Source organism: Lissotriton helveticus, chromosome 8 (genome assembly GCF_964261635.1).
Source record: "Lissotriton helveticus chromosome 8, aLisHel1.1, whole genome shotgun sequence".
NCBI lineage: Eukaryota > Metazoa > Chordata > Amphibia > Caudata > Salamandridae > Lissotriton > Lissotriton helveticus.
This window is the reverse complement of record NC_136069.1, coordinates 998,942,639-998,968,008: the sequence shown is the minus strand read 5'-3', so window position 1 is coordinate 998,968,008 and position 25,370 is coordinate 998,942,639. Positions and strand designations below refer to the sequence as shown.

At 40.9% G+C, this 25,370-nt stretch overlaps 1 protein-coding gene across 1 annotated transcript in view; it reads left to right on the top strand.

The window, feature by feature from the left end:
• PTCHD1 (patched domain containing 1) overlaps positions 1-25,370 on the top strand; it is a 691,546-nt gene that overhangs the window by 88,190 nt on the left and 577,986 nt on the right. The window lies entirely within an intron of this gene.

The window sequence follows — 25,370 nt, the reverse complement described above, 5'->3', positions numbered from 1 at the left end:
TTGGGCCTCATGGGTTAGGACTTGGTTTATTGTGCATGGGGATATTCTCGTACGTCTGATATATTTTGCTAGCCTAGAAATGTGGGTTCAGTTGTTGAGATGTAATTTGTTTTACCTCACTGTGTTTCCTGCTGTTATTATGTTAATGTGTTCCAGTAGCGGCTCCTGGAGGGAGCGCTGCGGGCTGGAGGAGTGGGGCGGGGGAGGAGCAGGGTGGGGGGTAGTAAACTTCGGCATAAGGACGAACAAATAAATAAATAAAATTAATTAAATTCCGCTCAATGCAACGTATTTGGCGTTGCAGCGCGTGCAATTTAATTTGTTTTATTTATTTATTTCTTTACCTAACTCCGATCAGCTGCATGCCGGTGTTTACTAAAACCCCACCCTGCCCCTCCCCCGCCCCAACCAACCTGCAGCACTCCATCCAGGAGCCACTGCTGATGTGTTCCCTGTTATCGTTTTCCATGATCCTTTGTTTGGAACTTTTCCTACTAATTACACCTGTATGTGCAGTTTCTCTTTCTAAATTTGCCACCTGTTTGTTGTTGTATAATTTATTGCTAACTAAGCATCCTTCCTTCCCACAGCATTGGTGTTGTGCATGTTCCAGCCCCACCACTTTTGAGGCATCCTGCATCCAACCTGTTGTTTTATCGGGTAGTGCAGTGTGCCTCAAGGGTGGTGTGAGTGTAATCTTCTACCCCTGTGGAGTCTGTCTTTTTGTGGCCCGATATGACCAGGCAACCGTCTGTGTCTGTGTCCTGTGTCTATCCTTGAGACACACCTGATGTGGAATCCAGCTTTCTCCTGCAGATCATGTGTAGGTTATGTGTGGTGCAACCAGTTTGCAGCCTGTGTCCATCCACTGTGTGAACATTTCGGTTGTGGACTACAAGTAGTATAGTGCACATTGTTGCACTTACGACACCACAAATGGTCTTCAGCCTTCACTAGCAGTACCGTTATTTATGTTAAATCATGTGTGGTGTACACACAAAAAAAACTCCTGTGGCCATGAACTGTCTTTACCACATGTATGTAAGCCAGACGAACATCACCTGATTTATTTCGTTTATAGATTTTTTTAATCAAACCCAGGAAATATGTAATTGTAAATACTCTATACAGACAATTTTTGTAACAAAAAACATTTTTGAATTATTCAACTCAGAAGTGAAAAATGCTTTGTGTTTTGCATTCTGGCAATGTTTTTGCATTGTGCTAAATCGTGCAAGAGAAGGTGTTTGTGACCTTTTGTTCTAGGATACCCGGCACGGTTTGTAGGGTGTCCATGTCTCCACGTTGTCTGTTCTCCTTAATTTATGGCTTACGCCAATGCATCATGCTTTGCCTGCTTTATCCCTTTCTTCTAGGTCTTCATCTCGCTCATGACATACACATTCCACGTTTTCCATGCTTTACTTGTAGTCTTGTATTTAGTTTTCAAATAGTCTTACACCCTCAATCCAAGTTCGTTCTTTTATGCTGCATCCTTTGTTTCCTGTCTGTGACCTCCCTGTGGCTCCTCATTTGGCACCTCTCCTGATGTGACAGAGACAGAGAGCCCCCATGCGCTTGGATATTTAGCGCAGCATTTCCGTGTCTCTCTTTTTGCTGATTTGGCTGCAAATCTGTTTTCAATGACCTACTAATTGAGCACTCTGTATGTGGCTTCTGAACCCTTACTTTGTGTCGAGGATTGCTGATTAATTACACACCTGCTCTGGTATCTAAAATGTGTCAGTTTATGTTTAGCTACCTATTTGGATCCGACATGGTCGTTAATATTTCAAAAGGGCTTAAACTTGGTTATTTTGTTGAGTCACACCTTCTTTCAGTTCATGGCACCATCGGTGGGTAACTGCTCGAGCTCTTTAAATATTTGTTATCATCATCATCTTCTTTATCATCATTGCTTCACTCTTCCACGCTTTTGTGCTCCATCACTCTTCAAATACATTAGCCTGAATCATACTTTTCTAGCTGTTTTTTTTAAACTCTAGTTTTACACACCAGTTAATGAGGTCACTGTAAGTGTGCACACTAGTTTCCTGCTAGGTGTTATCTCCAACGTCACCTATACATGAGATGCTTTCCTGAGATCAGGTCTCCATTGATTGCCAGCGCCTAGCATGCCCCAGGGCCTCATACGGGCCTCCACACTCTACCTTTTTCAGGCTGCACTGCACTTTCTCCAGTTGGACTCGATGTGCTCACCAGTTCTCATCAGATTCCCTGTGCTTTAGCTTCCTAATTAGGTTTCAATGCCCAGCTTCACCTTGCAGTAAAAATAGAATAAAACAGGGTGTAATAAAGCAGAGGCAGAACATTTGACTACATGTTTAACTGAATGTTAAAAAAAACGTGGAAGAAATTGTGGAAACAATTCAAGGCTTTGGTTTTGGGAACAGGAATGGGGTTACGGGGGCTTATAAGGGGAATAGTTAGATTGTGTTAGGTTGAGGTGCTCTTTGAAGAATCAAGTAATTTAAGGCGTTCTGGGTAGGATAAACAATGGGGTAAGGGATATGGCTATGTTAATGGTTCTGGTTTGGTGAGGGTTAGGGTTAGAGTAAGTGATGGTTTAAAGGGAAGTTGCATGAGATGAAGTTATGTTTAATGATGGAGTAAGGACTAGTTTTGAAATTGTAATGAGGGTAAGAGGTGAAAGTTTGGGTAGGTGATGGAATTAAAGTAAGGTTAGATTAAGGTTGGAGTTAAGGTTAGGCTTAGAGTGCTCAACGGAGTACGCGAAGCTGTAATGCATAGTATAAGAAAACGAAGTGGGAGAATGGAGTCACGGACAGAGGCACGAGGTATATCCTCGTAACATGGCAGAGACAGAACAGTGTAAATGGAAAAAAAATATGGTTAGGCATAAGGGAGTAGCTGTTAATGGTTGGGTTAATGTATAATGTTGTCTGTATGTAATTCAGAAATGTAGTCACACAAATGTTGCCTTTTTACATTTATACTTTGCTGTATTTCCTATCCACACAATTCTATTTACCTTTACTTGTTTAAAATATAATATTTATAGTCCAGTTTTTTTTAACAGATAATTTTACTATCCTGCTTTTTTAAATTCCCTGTTTACTTCTCACCACTAAATCCCTTTCCCACCTCCTTCCTAAAGGTCAATAACAGCATCAACACAAAGTCACACTCAATGCTAGATATGTACTTCAAATTACATGCATAAAAAAGTTTTCATGTGCACATTCGCGTATTCACTTTCACAATGTTACTCAGACTGATTGAGTGCCTAAGTCCACACACTCACAAAATCACTTACTATGACAGAGAGTGGGTGGGATGAATGAGTGAGGTGAGTGTGAAAGCATGTCAGTGTATGAATGAGAAAGTTGATGAGTGAGCTTATGTGCCATGAGTAGCAGAAATTAGAACTCTGGCACAGCCCAGTAAACTATAACTGGTGATTTTCATGGGTTTGTTTTTTAAGCATGAGTTTTTATCTCGCTTCAACACCTAACTATAAAGTCACTTTAACCATTCATTTTTTTTGTGAACTTTTTTTTATGTCATTTAAGATCCTATTACCATACCTAACAATAACTTTACTTTAACCTTTGTTTTTTCAGTGACTTCTTGAGGTTTTTGATCATATTCAGACTTGAACATACACAATCCCATTGGGAAACCTACAGCAAAAGTCCCGTCTGTACATAGCAATGCACAGCAGGGGGTTGGCAGCTGAGCTCAGAGGCCTGCTGCTCTTGCAGGAGTACCACAGTACCTCACAAGAAGTCCACAACAGGCCCGAAAGTACTGCTGTCCCTCTTGATCCCCTCACCCCCACAAATGCCTAGAGATCAGTGTGTCTCTACCCTGCCCCCTTTGCATGAGTAGCATAAATTAGAACCACAACAGAGTTCAATAAACTATAACAGGCATATTTCTTGGGTTTTTTCTTAAATGTGAGTTTTTATCTCGTTTCAACACTAAACTATGATATCACTTTAACCTTTGTTTTTTTATTGTTTTTCTGCTTTTTTAATGTAAGACCAGATCTTATTAGCATATCTAGAAATAACATCACCTTTTCATTTCTTCTCTGAATGACTTTCTGAGGTCTTGTGATCATATTCAAACTTGAATAGACACTGAATCCCTTAGGCAACCTACACCTTGCTGTGCTGGCCAAGCAGGGCAATGGGTAGGCTGTGCCCCAAGTTTGAGGCCAGGCCCTGAGCTCTACCACTCCACATGTGGCCATCTGCCTGCTGTTTACGGCCTTTGGTGGCCAAGACCCCCACAGGCACCTTACCAACATTTTCATTTCCTTTCTAAACATTTCTTGGGGTATCAAGGAACTCCAGCAGTACTTCCCATACACACTTACACCCATGGCACTGAAATACTGTGTAAGCTATTCCTGCAGAAGCTTTTTGCAGTGCCGCAATACCTTCGGTGCACTCTTGTGCAGTCCTGCAGGAGTATGATGGTACCTCACAGGAGGGCTCCACTGTGTCCTTGAAATATATAACAGCAGAACCTGAGGCTCAATCATTTTTTTTTTTTTTGACCTCTCTCAGAGTTTCCTTTAGTCTTCCCAATGGCTGTGGTTCAAAGTGTCCCCACACAGCTGCCTTATGCTTTTAAAAAAACATTTACAGGGCAGGTGGACCAAATCCTAAATTCTTGTAATTGTCGGCAGAATATATTCAGAGTTGCAAACAGCCAATCATACTGATTGTACTACAGGACCATCCTGGTCCCCCGTTACTGAAATGGCCAGCAGGAGAAAAAATCTCCCTCATCTAATCAGAAAGCCTTATTTTTGAATTATCGGTCCTGCAAGACTCCTCTGAACCAAATTGTTCAATTATACCTAACTGTTTAACACATTCATGCCAACCCCAGGCACATCTTTAAACATGAATTCCTAGAATTAAGCTGAATGGATTTACCCCAAATCATTAAAGTTCTAATTATTGGCCAAATTTGGTTACTATATATATATATATTGGTTGAAGCTTTTATTCGATATGCAAGATATCTTGAAAGCGTACACAAATACAGCATTTTTAAGAAAACTGGAAAAAGACATTTTAAGAGCAGTATTGAATGTACAGTTAAAAAAGATAAAAAGACATGAAATGTCAGAATAAATTAACTAAAAAACGAATTAAACCACTATTGACAATCTCTTGCAGCGAATCAACCAAAAATGTTTTTAAAATTTGGCTACACCACAAACAATAGGAGGTGAAGTGTCCGTCATAAGGATGCAAAGAGCTACCAGATGGCTACGCGTGCCCATATTGCGACAAAGGGGTTTGAGCCAAAAGCCCCTGGGTTTAGCATAGTCCGGGCATTCAAACAATATGTGCGGTATGGACTCTGTCCTCGTGGTGAAACAGGCGCAAAAGGGGGACGTGTGGACACCCGATTTCCACTTAGACACCAGGGCACCAACTGGAAGGGAGCCCACTCTAAATTTAAAATACAGTGCTCGATCAGTTGCCAGGGTAATTAAGTCCAGATATGGTTCGTAGACTACAACATCTTTAATTATTAAAAAGGCAGCTGTAGATTTACAATGTCTAGAATTTGTCACTAGCTGGTCCGCTACCCATTTCCAGTAGAGTCTTTTCAAAACATCTTTTGGTGGAGCCATTCTTGATGACCAGCAGTCCCCAAGCCCAATATCCTCCAAAAGTTTTTTCGTGTCTCTCAACCACTTGATCTTTGCCCAACCGCCCAATCTCATTATCTCTGCCAGCCCTTCAGCATATGATTTTAACTCTTCACCCCTCCAAATACGTGCCCATAGAAGGAGTGGCCGAAGCCGGGCTTGATCTTTGATATTCTTACACCCAGTGTCCAACAGCACAGGCACTGTAGGGGTGCTTGGAGGCAGGGCGATTAGAGATTTCAAGAGCTTGCTCTCTGATGTTATATATATATATATATATATATATATATATATATATATATATATATATATATATATATATATAAAATCTACTGGCAGCTACCAGTAAGTAGTTATAGTTAGGACCATGTTTCACTAGTAAAAGCGTTTTATGACTTGCCTCATCTTTGGTGCCTTTTGACGAATCTTCTCAAAATGTTTCCAAAAAAGGGTCCCAGTGGCTATTAGGATGTACTTTCCATAGGAAGAGCATTTTTTCATATGCCAATAACTTTGGCATTGTGTAATGAATCTTCTTGGAATTTTAGAAACTAGTATGATGCTCACTCCAGATGCTGTCCTAGAAGTTATGGGGCGGCCGGTCTGTCAAGCGGTGGATGAGAAAAAGTGGGGGTACCAAAACGTGTCTTCCCCATGTTAATTCCACTAGGAACTTTAGGCACGGCTACAGCCTGAACTGCTGAACGGAATTACACCAGACTTGGCAAAAAGGTAGATATTGGTCCAGGGAAGTACTATTTTGAGATATGATGTAAATCCATTCAGATATATTAACTGAAATCCAAATTTGCATATATAAGGAACGTAGATTCTGCGAGAATTCAACATTCCCAGTGCTCAAATCTGATTGGTTGCAAACACTTCAAACTAGGAAGCATTGGCAGCGTTCTTGGGACTCGGCTTGAGCCAAGTCCCAGAATAAATGTTAAAAAATAGGAGAAGGGGAAGGCCTTTTTGGTGTACAGAACTAAAGGTTACTGGGACGTTATAGTTAGGCTCATATTTCCTTCATACAAAACCAGATACATTCTGAAGTTATAGTTACCTGAGCTAACTATAACATATGCCTCCCCAATGCTTAAGAGCTCGCATATTACATTACTCATGGCATTGTCAGTGGTATCACTCATGGCATCACTGATGACATTCCAAAAGACATCACTGATGACATCTCCAATGTCATCATCCAGTGATTGTGAGTGTTTTCTAAAAGTTTCTGAGCATAAAACATATATTCTAAGGTAGGTGGCTGTAGGAGTGCCTGCATTGGTGAGTGAGTGGGTGTATACGTGGTGTATAAAAGAGTGAATGGGTATGTGAGAGACTGTATACATGAGTGAGTAGCTGTGTGTGTATATACATGGGGGAGTGAGTGTGTATGTGGCTGTAATGGTGAATGAGTGGGTGAATGAGTAGCTGTATGGGTGTGTGTGTGGGTGTTTCAGTTGCTATAAAAGGTGAATGAGAGGATGCATGAGTGGTTGTATGGGTGACTGAGCAGGGACATGTTTATGTGTGAGTGAATGAGAGGGTAAATGAATGGCTTTGTGGTTGCATGAATGGGTGTATAAGTGGGTCTATGGGTGAGTGAGAGGGCTTGTGAGTAGTTGTATGGGTGAGTGAATGGGTGTGAGAGAGGTTTAATGGGAGAGTATGTGCTTGTCTCAGTGACTGTATAGGTGAGTGAGTACAAGTGTTAGTATATGTATAAGAAAGTGAGTAGGTATGTGAGTAGCTGTATGGGTGACTGGTTCAGTATGTGTGTGGCTGTATGAGTGGGTGTGTAAGTGTTTCTATGTCTGTATGACTGGATGTGTGAGTGGCTGTATTGGTCAGTAAGTAGGTGCCTGAGAGGCTGTATTTGTGAGTTACTGATTGCTTTAGTGGCTATATGGGTGAGTCGTAGCGTGAATGGCTCCAAGGACTGGTGGCGGCAGAGGAGAAAATGAAGAGATCTGGCACACCATAAAACAGCTCTAAATTAAGGGCTTACCTTGCCTGGTCCCAGGATTGGCCCCTTCTTTTTTACACCGGGGAAACGCCTGACACAATGAAGCTTTTCTTCATCGCCTTGAAAACTATTGGTCTTTTGAAAGGCCAAGGACAATAAGGACCAGTAGTATCTATATCATACAAATTGAAACAATCCTGATAAATGCAACTATTAATTCTGTGACTTTTAAATATAAATGCAATTGTGAAGTTCATTTAATATATGTTTTTATAGCACACTTGTTGATATAGACATTCTGTCGGAGGAAGGCTCATCCAATCTGAAAAGGAAAACTGTGCCATGCCAAATCCTCCCATAGCTCTTTCTTTGTTTTAATGTTTGCAAAAAGATGGAATTTTAGTGAACTATTTTTATGAATTTGTTTAGACTTGAGCAATCTCCCTTTTGTAAAGGTTTTTATTAACTTGTACAATAAATAATTCTTCTTCCAAGGACCGGTAAGTTGGTGTGTGAGTATTTGTATGGGTCTGTGAATGGGTATGTCAGTGGGTGTGGAAGTGGGTGTATGAGATGTTGTATGGGGGTTTAAGTTGATCTGTCAGTGTTCTATTGATGATGTCATCAGTAATGTCATTTGAGATGTCATCAGTGATGTCATATGAGATGTCATCACTGACCATTTCTTTGTCATCATAAACTTTATTCGATTTGACAAGCAAATCATTAAAAGCACAAAAATGACAATACATTCAATAAAAATATGTCATGTAGTAAAATGCATAATTAAAGTAAAATACTCAAACTCATTAAAAGGATGCTCAATCCCATAGAACCATGTGAAATACAAACAAATAAGTTAAGAAGTGAAATGGCAACTCAATAGGACTATCCCAGTTTGCATTTCTTGGCAAATCCGTCATAGCCTCAAAAGTATCCCATTCCCAGCCTGCAAGAAAGATAAAGCGCATATGAAGCTGCTATAGCATGCACCAGGATGCCATCTCATGAGTGATGTAATATGTGAGGTCATAAGCAGTGCATTGTGAGAGTGCACATACTAGTTAGCTCAGGTAACTATAAATGCTGACTTTCTCTGGTTTTGTAGGAATGAAATGCGAGCCTCACTATAAAGTCCCTGTAACCTTTGGTTTTTTTCATTTGATTTCTCAGGTTTTTTTCAACTTCTATTTCCTAATTATAATGCCCCTCTAACCTTTGGTTTTTCAAGTGTATTTCTAAGGTTTTTTACATTCCATTTCCTGACTGTAACATCCCTGTAATTTTTTTTTCAGTGAGTTTCAAAGGTTTTTTAAATTCAATTTCATCACTATAACTTCTCTGTAACCTTTGTTATTTTCAAATGAATTTCTGAGTTTTTTATATTTAAGAAACCTGTAAAATGTGATATTGGGTGTGTGAGTGAGTATCTCAATGGGTATGTGAGTGGGTGCATATGCTTCTGAATGGGCGAGTGAGTAGACAAAAGAGTGATTGAATGGGTCTCTGAGTGGGTACATAGAAATATGAATGGGCCTCTGAGTTGCTGTATGAATCTCAGAATGGGTCTGTGGTGGGTGTATGAGCCCCTGAGTTGATCTGTGAGTGTCTAAGGGGGTTTGTCTGTGGGTAGGTGAGTCTCAGAGTTGGACCGCAAGTAGGTTTGTGAGTGTTTAAGTGAGACTGAGGGTGGGTATATTTTTGTGATATTTGTGAAGTTGTCACAATGTATATTCACGCCGTAAAATGAGGGGGCTGCACTGATGGTCGTGGCGAATCCACGAATATCGCGAGGGGGAAAGAAATTACTTGTGCTGCTTTAATTAGATCTGTTGCATAAGTGATACCTAATTACTCATGTAAAAAGAAATGTGGTGCTGATGTAGGGTGGCCTTGCAACTGCAGGCAAACATGGTTCTCCTCTAGCTGAAACTTAGCAACCTCATGATATTTCCACACACCAGCAATATACATTAAAACTGGTAAACATTTTTGCTTGCATACTTCCAAAAGAAGCTGAATTAGTTTGTTACAAACTCTTTTGGAAAAATCAGTTATTAAAACGTGTTCACCTATTCAATAAAAGGGGCAACTAGGAGCCTTTAGAATTGAACATTATTCTTAGGTATGCAGACATTTTTGAGAAGTCTTAATTTTTAAATCATAGTTTGTGCGCATCACTTTGAGCACAGCACAGGGCAATATTTTCCAATCTTGAAATATTTTGCTATCAGGCAATCGTCAGCAGTTGAGCTAGATCTCATCACAAAAAGAAAGACCTTTATTTTTTATTCCAGATTTTGTAAAATATCAGCTGTTTGCACTTAAGTCCTCTATCAAGTTCAGATCTGATGTTAGCCAAGTCGTTTTGATTTTAGGCATATTATTTTTATAATATACTTACTTATTGGGGTTTTCACTTTAGACAGACTTCCTCATCCATTGGTCAATTAGTGTGCCATTCACATTTCTCCTCTGTCCCCTACAGCTTACAGAATGGGTCATGGGTAAGCCCACATCAGCCACTGACTAACTTCATTGTGAGTGAATGCATTCTGTCCTTTCATAAGGAACACAACCACACACAAGTAGTTCCCGCCAAATGTCATAAACTACTATGGCAATTTGTGCTTTTTGAGACATAATATATTTTTGCTGATAGATGTATTTATTTTGAGATTCTGGAGGGCCCAGAAGCGTTTGTAAAAATCGCCTCAAAATAAACATGCATTGACAAAAACAAAAGTCTGTCAGCAAATGCCAGACCTTCTTGTCTGGCTTATGCTTATTTAAATGATACAGTATTCTTTTTCCATTTGAAGGGTTCGAACTCCTAATCATTGCTCCATAGCTCGATCCATCCACACTGCACAGCAGCATAAATGAAAAATAATGCAGCCCCCGCAGATTGTAAAGATGGTACCTGAATCTCCCATATCTCACAGGTATCAGTTGGCCTTGGGGTGAATGGGGGCCCTCCTCAAGGGCTGAGGGGCCCCTAAACGGTTGTGGGCTTACCAATGCTGCAGGATCTGCAGACTCTTGTGCTACAACCCTAGCACTACATTATCATGGGCAGTGCCACAGGTTGTTAGTGGAAGTATCAAGACTCATACGCCCACATGCATCAAGTGATTTTGGAGTCGCAAACGGTGCGAATCGGAAAAATCGGCCGTTTGCGATTCCAAAATCACTTTTTGGGATGCATTAATCAATTTCACAAAACTCGCAATTTTTTGCAATTCCTAAAAATGCGATTGCATTTAAGGAATCGCATTTGTGCGATTCCTTAAATGCAATGCATGATTTTTTTAAAAAATGCGAATTTGGAAATAGGAGGTGCAAATTAACACGAGGTTGACCCTCGTGTTAATTTGCGAAATCTTTCAAAAATGCTCAAAAAAGCATTTTTGAAAGTGTCATGTTACACACACACATGTCCTTTGGACATGTGTGTGTGAAACTTGCATTTAAAAAAACATTTCAAGGGTGCAGGGGGGTCCTTTGGACCCCCCTCAGCACCCTTGAAATGCATCAACAAATTGCGATTCGCACAATAAAAATTGCAAAAAGGCATTGATTCCTATGGGCCTCTAGGCCCATAGGAATCAATGTAATGCCATTCCTTAATTGCGATTCGCAATTAAGGAATCGCAAATACTGAAAATTAAGAAATCCTAAAAACTTTTAAGATTTCTTGATGCATAGGATTTTGCAATTCCTAAATTGCGATTCCTTAATTTTCGCAATTTAGGAATCACAAAATCCTACTATGATGCATGTGGCCGAAAATGCCTAAGCACAACCTATTCGAGCTGCTAATGCTCCCTTTCTAGAAACAGACTGACGTTCCAAACATTAAATTCTCCTTCACACTATTTTACCTTTTCTCCCAATGCTCCTTAATACTGCTACTGACAATATTAAAAATGATTGTTAATTTTAGGTAAACAACTTAATGTTTGAGAACGTTATGTGAATATGGAGAAAACTCAATAAAGAAATGTCGAATAAGAAAAGAAACACATAGTTTCATAACATTGAAAGTGATGAAAGCCTCAGAAATGCATTGTGAGGAGCTCATGCCACTGCTGGCAGTGCTGCAAGGTCCTACTGATGGCTCATGACTAGGTTCCTCATAAGGAGTAGCTCATTAAATGACAAAAGGTGCAGTAAAAGCTGTTATCACACATATTACCATTATGAATTTTACTCTATATATTAGCAGTCAAGCAGTTTTTGTTAACCATCAGAAGGGCCATTTTCTAAGCCTCTAGTTACAATATTTCCCAAATTGTGGGCCATCTGTTGATTCTTGGGGGGTCACCACAGATCAAGCAATAAATAAAGATGCCTTTGAAAGCTGTATTTAGTTTGTCACATGTGCTGGGCTTGAAAGATAGAGGTAGAGGTGAAGAGTCAGGCAATGTTTCTGACACATTGCTGCTTTTCTTAAACATGGATATCCCTGTTTATAAACTGCTCTCATCACTTTGCAGTCAGAGAAAGTAAAGTAAAGTAAATTATGTGACAATCTTGCTATTTTGAAAGGAATGGCTGTAGGATGTCATTTTTTGTAAAACAACAAAATGTAAATACCTGCAAACGAACTGTACACATTTAGCAGTTAAGAAAGCAAAAATGAAGGCCATTTTTCAAAATTCTGAAGTGTGATGGAAACAAAGATTTTAATAGGATCAGAGCAATTAAGACATTTTATTTGGTGATGCGCAAATGCTAAATATTTACTGACACACGATTTTCACACAACATTTGTGTGCAATACAGTTTTATCAGTAAAACTGTATTGCTGTGCAAATTTACTGGACATTTCAATGGAAAATGTGCTGACTGTAAATTACAAAATGGTATTCCACGAGGCTGTAGTTACATATGAAAATCTCCCTCTTCATGTCCTTTACAGCTAGGTGTCATTTTAAAAAGTAGGTTGTGGTTCTAAAAAGTTGGGTAACCACTGCTCTAATAGCATCCTGGTGCCTAAAGGGACTCAGCAATGGCTGAGTGAAATGTGTTTTTCATTAACTTGGGTCGGATGTCTAAACTGGCCAAATGTGCTAGTTTGTGCATTGGTGCTACTGACAGTCACATTACACATTGTAAGGGTGTATCATTTTGTTTGATTTATTTTTGTAGGGCTTGGTGCCGTTATGCAGGAGCACAAATGATTGAATGTCATCTACATAGACAAAATGCAAGCAATGTTTTTGTCATTGAGATTTATGTGTCACAATTTCAGGATTTTTTGATGGATAATCTAGTTGCTGAGATTGAACCTGGAACCTGAAAGTCAACAATTTGAATCCTGGCAGAGCTGACTTAGCATTTCCTCCTTTAGAGGTGAGATAAATCAGGAAATAGTAGCATGGCATTTTCAATCAAACTTGTAAACCTACATTGTGAAGTATATGAAAGCTTTATTAATAGCATAATTATTTTTAACCACATCGATGCTCGATGAGTTCCAGCCCTGTGCTGGAATATGCAAAAACCCATTATTCATGACGAGCTGGGCTCGTCATGAGCGTGCTGGGAGGCTACTGCATGACGAGCCCAGCTCGTCATGAGTGTGGAAGGGGTTAATATTATCATAAGCATTACAATTTTATTTTTTAGTAATGAAAGGCTAACAACTATGAAGATGAAGGTCACTCATCCACTGTCTACAGACAACTCTTTACTCTCATTGAAGTTCCTTTCAAAGTCCACCCTTTATCAAGCACCACATCTCTTACTTAGTGAGTTGCTGTTAATGCCTTTTATTACCCAAACTCACTAGTACCTTGTAAACATGTGGTGTGGGCTGACAGTGAAATATCATGGTCTGACATAAGTAGTGTGCCCTAAGTATTATTTACAAATAAAATTGCCCCATTAGAGGTAGTAATAATAGAATCACAGCCCACAGGACAATATCTTGTAAACAATATTCAGGACACGATATTTAAACCATTCAATATTTCTCTGCATGCCATTCTAACATACTACCAAACACATAATCCTTAGAATGGATGACAGAGTAATAGGACTGTGTATGCACTCAAGGCCTTCCTTAAGAGTGCCCTGATTTAGAGTCACGGATACCAGGTGCCAGAATCTTCAAGGACATTGCAGGTATTGGTCTGACTGGGGGAGCGTTCTGCCACGGCTCGTGCAGGGCATTACACCGGGCGGTGACGTCAGGCAGAGGAGGGGCAGGGTGGGGGTTGTAAAATGCGGGATATGTCAGGTAAGTACCGAAAAAGAAAAAAAAACGAATTTCGTTGCGCGTGCTGCATCACATTTGGCGATGCAGCGCGGGTAACGAAATTCGTTTTATTTTTTTTTGGGTACTTACCTGACATAGTCCATATCCCGCATTTTACAACCCCCCACCCTGCCCCTCCTCTGACTGACGTCACCGCCCGGTGTAACGCCCTGCACGAGCCGTGGCTGCGAGCGTTGCCTACTCCCCCTGTGGTTCTGTAGGTGATCAGGCAGGAGCTGCACTGTGCCTGATCTTGTAGTTACTTTCCCTGCTCTCTGGTTTTACTGGGTGCAGGGTAATCCTAAGTGATGTGTATGAATTAATGGGAAAAAAACTGAGAAACCACATTGAAGGAAACCAAATGTAAGGACAGTAAATGTTAAGAAAATATATAAACAAGCATTGAAAATGCAATAGGTCTCGCAATAGAAGAGTTTGACATTTTTAGTTTTTCAAATGGATGAGTGGCGTTGCGTGGATGAGTGGCGTTGCGTGGATGAGTGGCGTTGTGTGGATGAGTGGCGTTGCGTGGATGAGTGGCGTTGCGTGGATGAGTGGCGTTGCGTGGATGAGTGGCGTTGCGTGGATGAGTGGAGTTGCGTGGATGAGTGGCGTGTGTGAGTGGCGTTGCGTGTGTGAGTGGCGTTGCGTGTGTGAGTGGCGTTGCGTGTGTGAGTGGCGTTGCGTGTGTGAGTGGCGTTGCATGTGTGAGTGGCGTTGCGCGTGTGAGATGTGTGTGCGACAGATGTGTGTGTTTGTGTGTGCGGTTGTGTGTGTAGTTGTTTGAGTGGTTGTATGTGTGAGTGGTTGTTGTGTGGGTGGTTGTGTGGGTGGTTGTATGTGTGGGTGGTTGTATGTGTGGGTGGTTGTATGTGTGAGTGGTTGTATGTGTGAGTGGTTGTATGTGTGAGTGGTTGTATGTGTGAGTGGTTGTATGTGTGAGTGGTTGTATGTGTGAGTGGTTGTATGTGTGAGTGGTTGTATGTGTGAGTGGTTGTATGCGTGTATGGTGGTGGGGTAGGAAATTAAACAGCAATCGAGTTTTGCATGCGGTGACTGTTGCCATGTTTTCGCCGTGCCCTTGTTTATCCCCTTACCACATTTGCCCTGGAGTTTCGTTGGCTGTGCAATTTAAGGATATCCCTGCCTGTCTTGGCCCCCGGTAGCAGGGAGGAGAGCGCGCCGGACCGGTCGCGTGGCACTGCTATGGACCCCCGTGTTATTCTTCGAGAGCAGCGCTGCTGATTGCCTCAGCAGACGTCCGGGTAATTATCTGCAGGTGGCGTTGCCTAAAGCGCTGCCATTATTATAAAAATATAGACCCATGACAACATATGAAAAAGCCAACACACAGCACGGTACTAATAAAACATAGTTGAAACGCACTCACATGTGTGCGAGAGGCAGGCGATCATGTGGAGAAGCGTCCTCGGTTACAAACACCTCGTGTAACTAACAGCGGCAGCATTTTAAAACATTGTTTGCACTTTAAAACAAAGAGATAACGACAAACATATGTTTAGTTTAGAAGAAAGTGCCTGTATTTTAGCCCACCTTAACAGTACTACAACAGTGCGTTATAGAAGCCAAAGGAGGGTAGGGCTGGGGGAGAGTCAATGGCTGCAGCGCTACCCAGCATGAACCCAAACATCCCATGTACATTATAAACGCACCAAAGAAGACGCAGCCTTGGTTACAAACACCTCGTTTGACTAAGGCGAGAGGGGGAGGTGGGGGTGCAACTCTGTGTGGCTTGTGCTCTCCTGGCGCCTCTGGTCTGTTTACTGTTAACACATGGAATTCCAAAGCAATCATTAAGCCGGATGGCTCCGTCTATGTTGTGCACCACTGGCGCCTTTTGTCTGTTTCCAGCAGAGAGGAAGGAGCTGGAGAAGCAGGAAACTGAAAGTACGGCCGGCCACCGGCCAGCCATGAATGAACCCCTCGGTTGCCTGCACAAAAATACGGGCATCAGAAGCAAAAAAAAGACGCTGCGAGGCAAAGAGAGAAAGGGACGCGGGCTCATGTTTGTTTGAGGAAATCAGAGTTTAAAAACGAAAGGCACTAATCTCTTGCTCTTTAAGTTCTAGACATGGTCGTTTTTTATGTTTAAATCAAAAGAACTTTTGGCATGCTTGAGATACTGTAAAGAAACATACGGGCATCAGAAGCAAAAAAAAAAACGCTGCGAGGCAAAGAGAGAAAGGGACGCGGGACAGATAGAGAAAAGAAGAAACGGGTAAAACAAGACGGAGGGCATTGCTGTGGGGAGGGGGGAGGAGAAATGCGACACGGCGGGCAGGGGAGGGGGCGGAGCGGGGAGAGCGGCATGAGGGTGTGAAAGCAGCAGGGGCCTGGAGTGCGGCTAAGGGAACTGAAGAAACGCGACACGGCAGGCAGGGGAGGGGGCGGAGCGGGGGTGTGGGAGGAGTGCGGCTGAGGGAAAATACATGCAATCAGGCGGCTGGGGGCATGTGCACGCGCTTTTAAGCTCAATGCACATGCGCATTAAGCTTGAATTTCACGGGCACTGCAAGGAATCGCCACGATTCCTTGCAAGTTGGTTAAAGACTGTTTAAGCCCCAATAGTCTCGCAAGCTCGATGCGCATGCGCATCGACAGGCGAGACCTAAAAATCCAAAATTAAAGGAAATATATTAAAGGAAAAATCCAAAATTACATTAAACTTAGGTGGTGTTTAGGACTGCCAATGTTTAGGGTTGGTGAAGGTTTGTAAGGTTAAATTATGGGTAGCGGCGGAAGTGGTGAAGAGTTTTTAGGGTGCAGGATGGAGTGAAGTTTATGGTGTTGAACGGTTGTAAGGATTCAGGGATGGGTGGAGTTTAGATGTAGAATGGGTTTTTAGGGTTCAGGTGGCAAGTAGTTTAGGGTGATGCAGAATTCGTATCGGTCATGGATTGTTGTGTTCTAGGGTGGAGAGGGTTTTTTAGGGTTCAGGGATGAGTCGAGCTTAGTTGTGCTTAGGTGTCTTAAGTGGTATGGGATGGGTGTGGTATTAGCGTAGAAAGTGCTTTTCAGGATTCAGGAATGGGAGGAGCTAGGGGTAACGATTGATTTTATGGTTCAGGGATGGTGGATTTGTAGAGTAGAAAGGGCTTCTATGTTTCTTGGAGACAAATGGATTGACAAATGAAAGGAAAATGTCTCCCAAAGCAAAGTTGGTGTGCGTTTTTCACCCCACTCTGGTGCCTCAAGATGTGGATGATTGCAAATCTTTTTTATAGTTTATTATTGACAATATTAGATTGTTAAAATGTATAGCATATCATATTAGATAAAAACATGATGCAGACATCAAAAGGACCCAAAACCGACCAGTGAAATTTGAGGAAGGTGCAAGAGTACTGGGGGAAATAATATTTGTCACAGCTCAAAAAACGATATTGCCAGAAAAATGGGGAATCAAAAAGAGCTAGTCCACTGTTAAAGTTGACTAAGAAGCGATCTCTACCATGAACTGTCGTGTAATTACAAAATACACAAACAGTTCAATTAATTTTAAATAATGACTTTATTTATAAATATGGAAGTACAATATATTACAATACAAGATAAAGTCAATTTAAACAAATTGTCAAATCATTAGGTATGAAAGATAAACGGAAGAAAGAAAGAAAAGAGAGAATGACAATCATATATTATCTAGAATAGAAATAACTACTACATAATAAGCGGTTTAAAAACATAGATTAGGAACAGTAACAATTGTTAACAATTAACAATAAGTATAATGAAAAAAAATGTATGGGTGTTTAGGTACTTCTTCACTTTGAGGACTATGGAAACATGTTTTGTTCTAGAAAATTTGTTATGGGTAACCAGAAAAGATCTTGCTTGATAGCAGTGGACACTGGATAAACATATGCCCTATCTAGCCTATGGTTATAACAGACTCCATACCACCAAGCTCGGTAAGAAACAGTAGTAGCATCCTTCCATGCTCTGGTAATCTGTTGGAATACAACTGCAAGGAGTAATATCAATATATGAAAATTATTAGCGTGAGACTTCCACTCTTCATAAACACTTCCTAGAAAAATATGAACAAAATTTAAAAAATGTCATTTATTTGTAGCCAAACTTTGTATCCACAAATCGTGAAAATTAGGACATTCTAATACCATATGGTTGAGATCCACTGAATTTGCGATACATGACGAACAAGAAGAGGAACAAGTAGAGTTTATTTTTTGTAGTATAACAGGCGTAGTCATAAGCCAATTATAAATGAAAAATAATGTTTGAGTAGAATTAGCTGCTCTTGACGATTTCGTTATTTTAGTTTACAAATTTTATTCCATACCGGAATGAAAAAATTACTTTGGAGATCAGACTCCCAAGAGAGCTCCACCTCTGTTTTATCTTAGGTATCTGGAAAGGTGGTTAGATGTTCATAAAGTTGAGACACAGAGGGGGAATTAACCAGAACCAAAATTATACTAGGTGTAGGAGAAGTAGAAATCGGAGTATTTGGAGATTGGGTATAAGGTGATTGAATAACAGAAATTAAATATTTTTATTTAGATTCATAAGAGGAAGAAAGGGAAAAACATTCTTGAGCTATGGTAAAAGGGATGATCATGATCATCATCGTGAAAAAGTTGATAGAACCAACGGAGTCCCTTGGCATGCCATTCCTTCCAAAAACTGTTTTTTACCAAACCTGTCTCTTTTTTTTTTTTTTTTAATTTTTTATTGAGAATTCATGTAACATAATAACAAAGCAATAAGAGTAAATTTAACTGAAAAAGACTTGATACAGTGTAGGTAAACCATAAAAATTGACAATAAAGAATAAAATTTAAAAAACAACAAAAAAAAACATGGTGTATAGAGATCGGTTAACGAATTACCTTGCTAGTATCCGATTGAAGTTGATAGTTATGAATCATAAGATGTTATTGATATTGATATTAATATGCGTATGAAAAACATAGTACCGGCTAACACATACAGAAAAGGGAAAAAAGTAAATATAGCAAGTAAGAGCATTAGGGACATTGCCACAGCCATAATTCTGAAGATCAATGAGTTTGCTACAATCTACTAGTGCGCCAAGCAGCCACTGGTGCCCATATCTTCATCCCCAATTCTCTTAATTTTTTACCCTTGAGTTGATACAAGGCCGCCTCCACATTATGTATAGCCAATAATCTGGATAACCACATTTGAAAGGTTGGGGCCTCGGTATCTTTCCAAGATGCTGAAATTAAAATTCTGAGTACAGCTGTGGAGATAAAAATTAAAGCTTCAGTCTCAGTATTTAATTTCAATTGACTTTGGCATCCTATAATCATGAGTGTCGGAGACAAGGTTATCTGAGCATCCAGCAGTCCTGACCAAAATGATTCAATCTCTATTTTGATTGATTCTAGTTTCTCGCACTGATAAAACATATGGATAATGTCAGCTGGGCCTTTGCAGCATCTGGGGCAATTACTGTTCTCCCTCTTGCCCCAATCATAAAGTTTAGAAGGGGTATAGTAAAGATTGAATAATGTTTTAAAGTGTTGAGCTCTTAAATTGGAGGAGCGTAGGAATCTTCTATCCATTTCTAGGGCTCTGTCCAGGTCAATATCCGGATCCTCCAGCTTTGTAGCCCAGGCTGCCTCAGTTTTGCCAATGTCGTCCTGGGATTCCTCCAAAAACAGCCTGTACACACCATTAATTCTAGGTTCACCCACCTTCAGATAGTCCAATATCTTGCACCTCTCCCTTAAGATAATTCGCGGCCTTATTGATCTAATTGTACTGACCACCTGAGCATATTTATAATCTTGTATACCCTGGAGGGAGTACCTTTGTCTTAGTTCTTCCAGAGTTCTGCACTCATCCCTGAAAATAACTTGCCCCAGTGTCAGGATGCCTTTTCCCGCCCAGTGTCTCCAGGACCCATCATTACTTACATTAGGAAAGAGACCAGAATTCCAGAGTGGGGTGTGGTGGTTATATTTGGAGATTGCCAGTGCTTTCCGAGCTGCTGCCCAGACCCCCATATTCCTTCAAGTGTCTTAAGTCTCGATTTGCTACAATATTTCCTTTCTGTTCTCCTTAATAATACCCCGGTAGCCTCGCTGCCAAGTAGTAATTCAAAGATAGATGGAATCGCGTCTTGTCTTCTCGGGCAGTTTAAGCTGCTTCCCACTGGTTTGAATAAGATAGCCATCTGCGTAAGTAAACAGGACCAATGATAGTATCTGACGTTTGGCATTCCCAGACCACCCCTTTCCTGAGGCAAGGACATATATTTCATGGATCTTCTAACCTTACCGTATTGCCACAAGAAGTTCATAAAGATGGATTCTATTTCTTTAATAATTTTCTCCTCTATTTTAAAGGGGATCGACCGAAATTTATATAACACCTTGGGGAACATAGTCATTTTGATAACATTGGCGCGACCAATTATTGAGAGTTGTAGCGTGTCCATTCTTTTCAGATTCTCCCTCATGGATTTCATGAGAGGAATGAAATTGTCTCTAATTATAAACTCCGGTTGTGCATTGATCGTTATCCCCAGGTAAACCACAGAGTCAACAAATCTGGAGTCTGACTTGTTTATGTTCTTGGAGCAGAGCACCTGTGTCTTACCCACATTTAGATGATAGCCGGATTGTCCGCCAAATTTGCTCGTAGTACCCACTACTTCTCGCATAGCTGCTTGGGGATCAGTAGTAATGACAGCTAGATCATATTACCAAACCTGTCTCAATGAGTTACAATATGGCACAACAAATAGCCAAGGTCAATTTGAGCATGAGTAATCACCCCATAAAGGGGGCTGGCTTAAACAGAAATCTGGGAAAACCTTCATCATTCTTTAACTCACTCCACCACCTCAGTTCAGACATGGCCATATGCAAATCAGTCTGACGCTGTGACTCATGGGAACCGTCCAGCCCGAACTGCCAGGCCATGTCTAGCTTGAATCCAGTGGCAAAGTGAGCAAGGGACCCACCTATGGGCATACCCTGCCAACTTAGGGCAAACAAAGCAAAACCAAAGCACCAAAACACTCCATCCATCATCTCCTTTGGTTTGCCTTAAACAGAAATCAGCCACATTTGAGTAACAATGCTTAGAGTCCAGCACATTAATCATTATTTTTTAGGACCAGAAAGAAAAACATTGGTGATGTTCTAATGTAATTGGCCACAGCCTTAAATACTTTAACACCATTCAAACTAGCATATGATGGCAGCAGCTTGTATGCAATACTATAAATGATACTCAGTATTCATTCAGGCATAGAAATGTTAAGAGGCTGTTGCAAATTATATATTGGCAGAATATTTCAATCTGACAATGTTTTTACATGGCTTTGGATTTTTAAGATAAGAGAGGCACTAGTATATACTATGTAGTTAATGTAAGAAAGAATGAAAGACAGTTGAGTGCTAGGAAGTGAATATATGACCTGTCCGGTGTTTGCTGGAAAGAACAATCTGTAAAGGCTGTTTTGGGTGTGAACCTTGATTGTTAGAGTAAGAAGTCATTGATGGGCCTTGTTAGTTTCTCAGCTGTTTCACGCAGCTTTTCTTCTGGAACAAGTATTTGCCTGCTGTACATACAGAACTGAATTATCATGTGCACAGTTTTCATGGAGGAACTTGACATCTTACTACTAATACATGTTATTCTGTGTCCTTTGACAGGCAGCAAAATATTACAATGTTTCTTTAGATCCCCTTGAGGAGGGCCCACAAAAGTGCAGCTCTTTCACCAACATATGTGTGCCATTCGTCCCGTATGATAACAAAAATAACATCCCCAAGCACCTTTGAGGATGGTTGGTGTGAAATACATCTTGTATTAAATCATTTCTCAGGGCTGTGTTTGGTTCAAACTCTCACCATGCATGGAATATGCAGCTTTAGATCTCCACTCACCCATGATTTGACAAGGATATTTGAATAACTCTCTTCCTCTCTCAGGTGAATGGCTAGTTTGTGGAGTCTAACTTGAAAATGAATCTCTGAGTCTGATGAGTAGACACCCAGTGGCATATTTACAATATTTTGGTGAAGAGCAGCACCGCAAGCCTCCTGGCTGCACTGACCTACATCAAAAGAAAACAACAGGAATTCGCTGCATCTACAAGATACTGCACAATCTTGTCCTCTCTGCTGGTGCACAAACTGAAGCTGAGTGCTAAAGCAGGCACCCTTGCACCATGTGTTGTTGTCATGATTTTTTTGTGCAGGAAGGTACGGCTTGCTACACAAAACAATCAAAGGAGGTGTTTTCCTGGTTCTATGTGTGCTGCAGAATGCAGCACGTGTAAAGAGGAAATAAACAAGGAAAATGTAAACATTTCTCCTTGTTTAACCTGCTTTGTGAAGGCGTTAGTTTATGGTGCTGCCCCAGATTTAGGCCATGTTGTAAATCTGGGACAGTGTCAAAATCCATGGGTGTTGGATGGAAACACCCACAACAACACCCATGGAACACCACTTCCACGCAAATTAAGGCATTGCCTTACTCCATATTTACAAGGCCATGAAAAGCCATGCAGGGTGGCTTTGCGTGGTCTTGAAAATATGGGTAAGCACACTGCACCTCTGGAGCGTCACAAAAGTGATGCTCTGGTGGCGTAAAAGTGTTGTACGGGCATTGTAATTATGCCCCTGAATTTCAACCTTAAAACATGTCTATTGGTCTTGGTCATAAATGTAGAGCATACAGCATGTTCGAAGTTTGCTAAATGGATCTGAATTTATCCAGTTGCCTTTTCAAAGTCAAACAAATATTAGCATACACATACTAGATGCCAAGAGTACTCTTCCTCACCCACATTTTGAATATCAAAGGATGCTGAGCTACTGGATTGGTTCACAGAACAGCAATCCATGTTACGCCTATAGTTACTAAGGTGCAATGATGCCCGTCACTTCTTTTCCCTTCCTAGAGGCTAATTGTGAGTCGCACGATAATAGCATGAGAGCAAGCAGGTATACCTGCCTTCGAAAATAACGTTACTGTGTGTACCATCATGCCAGTACACTGCAATGATGAGTCCAACTCTATGGAATTCCTATATGTCTGACATAATAAGGGCCCAGTGTCATGGGTGTGTTACAGAGAAAAGTGTCAGGCAAACCTTCGAGATATCACGAGTAACAATAAATCTTGCACAAATAAATTCGTCCATTTAAGGGTCGAATTCTGTGGATTTTGGAGATGTTCTAAATAAGCTCTCTTTTAGAATTTAAAGAGTTGCATTTGGTATATGTAGCCTTGCCTTTACATCACGATCGCTGGTAAATTAGCAAGGTAATTCATCAGTCCTACTTCCGTGACAAGAAGAACATGGCATATGAATTCTGGGACGCTGATCATTAAGCACCGAATACGCGTTGGTGGCACTTATATTACTAAACTGCTTGTTGACACCTAACAATGACACATGCACGTGGCATCAGAGAAGCATCAGATGAATTTCTTGCTAGATGCTTGCTTCTTCCAAAAGACCAGGTTTAAAAAATCCACTCAATGAAAGAACAATATTTCCTATAGTTTTTATCGTACTTCGTGGACCCTTTGACCGGCAGTTCGCAGTGAAATGTCAGAATGATTCAAGGAGAAAGTTCAGAAGGAGAATATGTGTAAAGATGTTAAGATGACAGCTGTTTTTAATTTACTGGGATGTAGCACAAAGACCACCAATATTTTACAGACTATGTCAAAACAATAAATGGTTCCTACAGCGGGCTTTGTAAGGGCGAAAAAATGTGGCCTTTTATTATAAAATGTATGCTGGTGTCTACTAGCAATGACTTAGTGTGGCCCCTGGAAAATATAAGTTCAGTGGTGTGGTGCTAAAACATTCTAGTGAGAATACAGCCTGGCGTAAATATTATGGCCAAAATACCTTTTACAAAAATATTACTCAACTGGAGTTAATATTAAAAGATCTACACACAGTCATAAAAAAATTTGCGACAATATTTAGTACACAATATTTTATGTCAGAAAATATTTCAGACTGCAGTACTCTGATGTACAACCAGGGTTAGCCCTATAGCTGTCAAAATTGTCCAATAACAATGAAATGCTGGCCCAGCTCAAACTTTTCATTCGAATGCACTGGTTTGGCTGGATGAACGTTTACAGGACATGCGGGAAAGAAGTGTATAAAGTGAACTTGGACTCTAAAAGCACAGGGCATGACTGTACCACTCACTTCCCACCTTAGAGTAGTCTATCTCTACTGGTGTGTTGACGAGAGGTGGAGGTGGAGGTGGCTGTGCCGGGGACCCTTCAACTCACCCCTTACCCTGCCCGATCCTCTGATTGGCATAAGGTGGCACAATAGGCGCGGACAATAGTGGAAGGATGGATAGAAGAGGGCTCTGGACAGAGACAAGCTTTCAGAAGAGAAAGAGAGGTAGTAAAGAAAAGGAGATGAAAGAGCCTTGAGGAACTAAAGGGAGAAAAGCAGAAGGAAGAGGAGAGTAATAGTGAGAAGGATGGGGAGAGAGTGGGGGGGAAAGGAATTTTGTTGCCGTTTGATTATATGGAAAAAGAAGAAGGAAAACAGGAGGATGGATAATGACGAAAGAGCGGCGGAAGAGGGGAATGGGCGAGAATTCAGTGAAATGACAAGAGAAAGGTTTATATCTAAAACACCAAGAGTAGGAAAATATATTTCTGGACCATATATTTTAGGCTTCTGTATTTAAGTACTTAATAACGAAGGGGAATATTAACAAGGGCCTTATCTCCGCTTTTTGGCTTTAAAAGATTATCGCCCTATCTATTATTTATTATTTATTTATTTGATTTGTAAAGCGCTAGAGCTACCCAAAAAGGGTTTCCCGGCGCTGGTAGAAAGATTGAGTGCGGGAAAGGAAGGGAGGGAGAGTTAGCCAGGCCAGGTCTACTGGTTAAACAGCCAGGTTTTCAGGGATCTACGGAAAGTGACGAGATTGGTTTCAGTGCGCATTTTTAGGGGGAGGGAATTCCATAACTTAGGACCTAGGTAGGAAAAAGATCTGCCTCCCATTCTGGAAAGCCGGACTTTTGGCACACTAAAAAGGCCCTGGGAAAAAGATCTAAGATGCCGAGTGGGAAGATAGGCATGAACCAGGGATTTTAGGTATCTTGGGGCAGAACCAAATTTGATCTTGTGCATAAAGCAAAGAGTCTTAAATTTTACTCTGCTCTCAATTTTAAGCCAGTGCAAAATTTTTAGGTGTTCCGACATGTGTTCTCTTCTGTGGCACTTGCGCAACAGACGGGCCGCAGCATATTGTACACGCTGCAGTCGTTTCATTACAGCTTGGGTTGCCCCTAGGTAAAGGACATTCCCGTAGTCAAGCCTTGAGGTGATTAGGGTATTGACTACAGATTTCTTGGTGTCTTCCGGGAGCATCCATATTATCTTACAGAGACATCTCAGGATTATAAAACACATGGCAGTGAGTTTCCCGACTTGAGACTGCATCGTA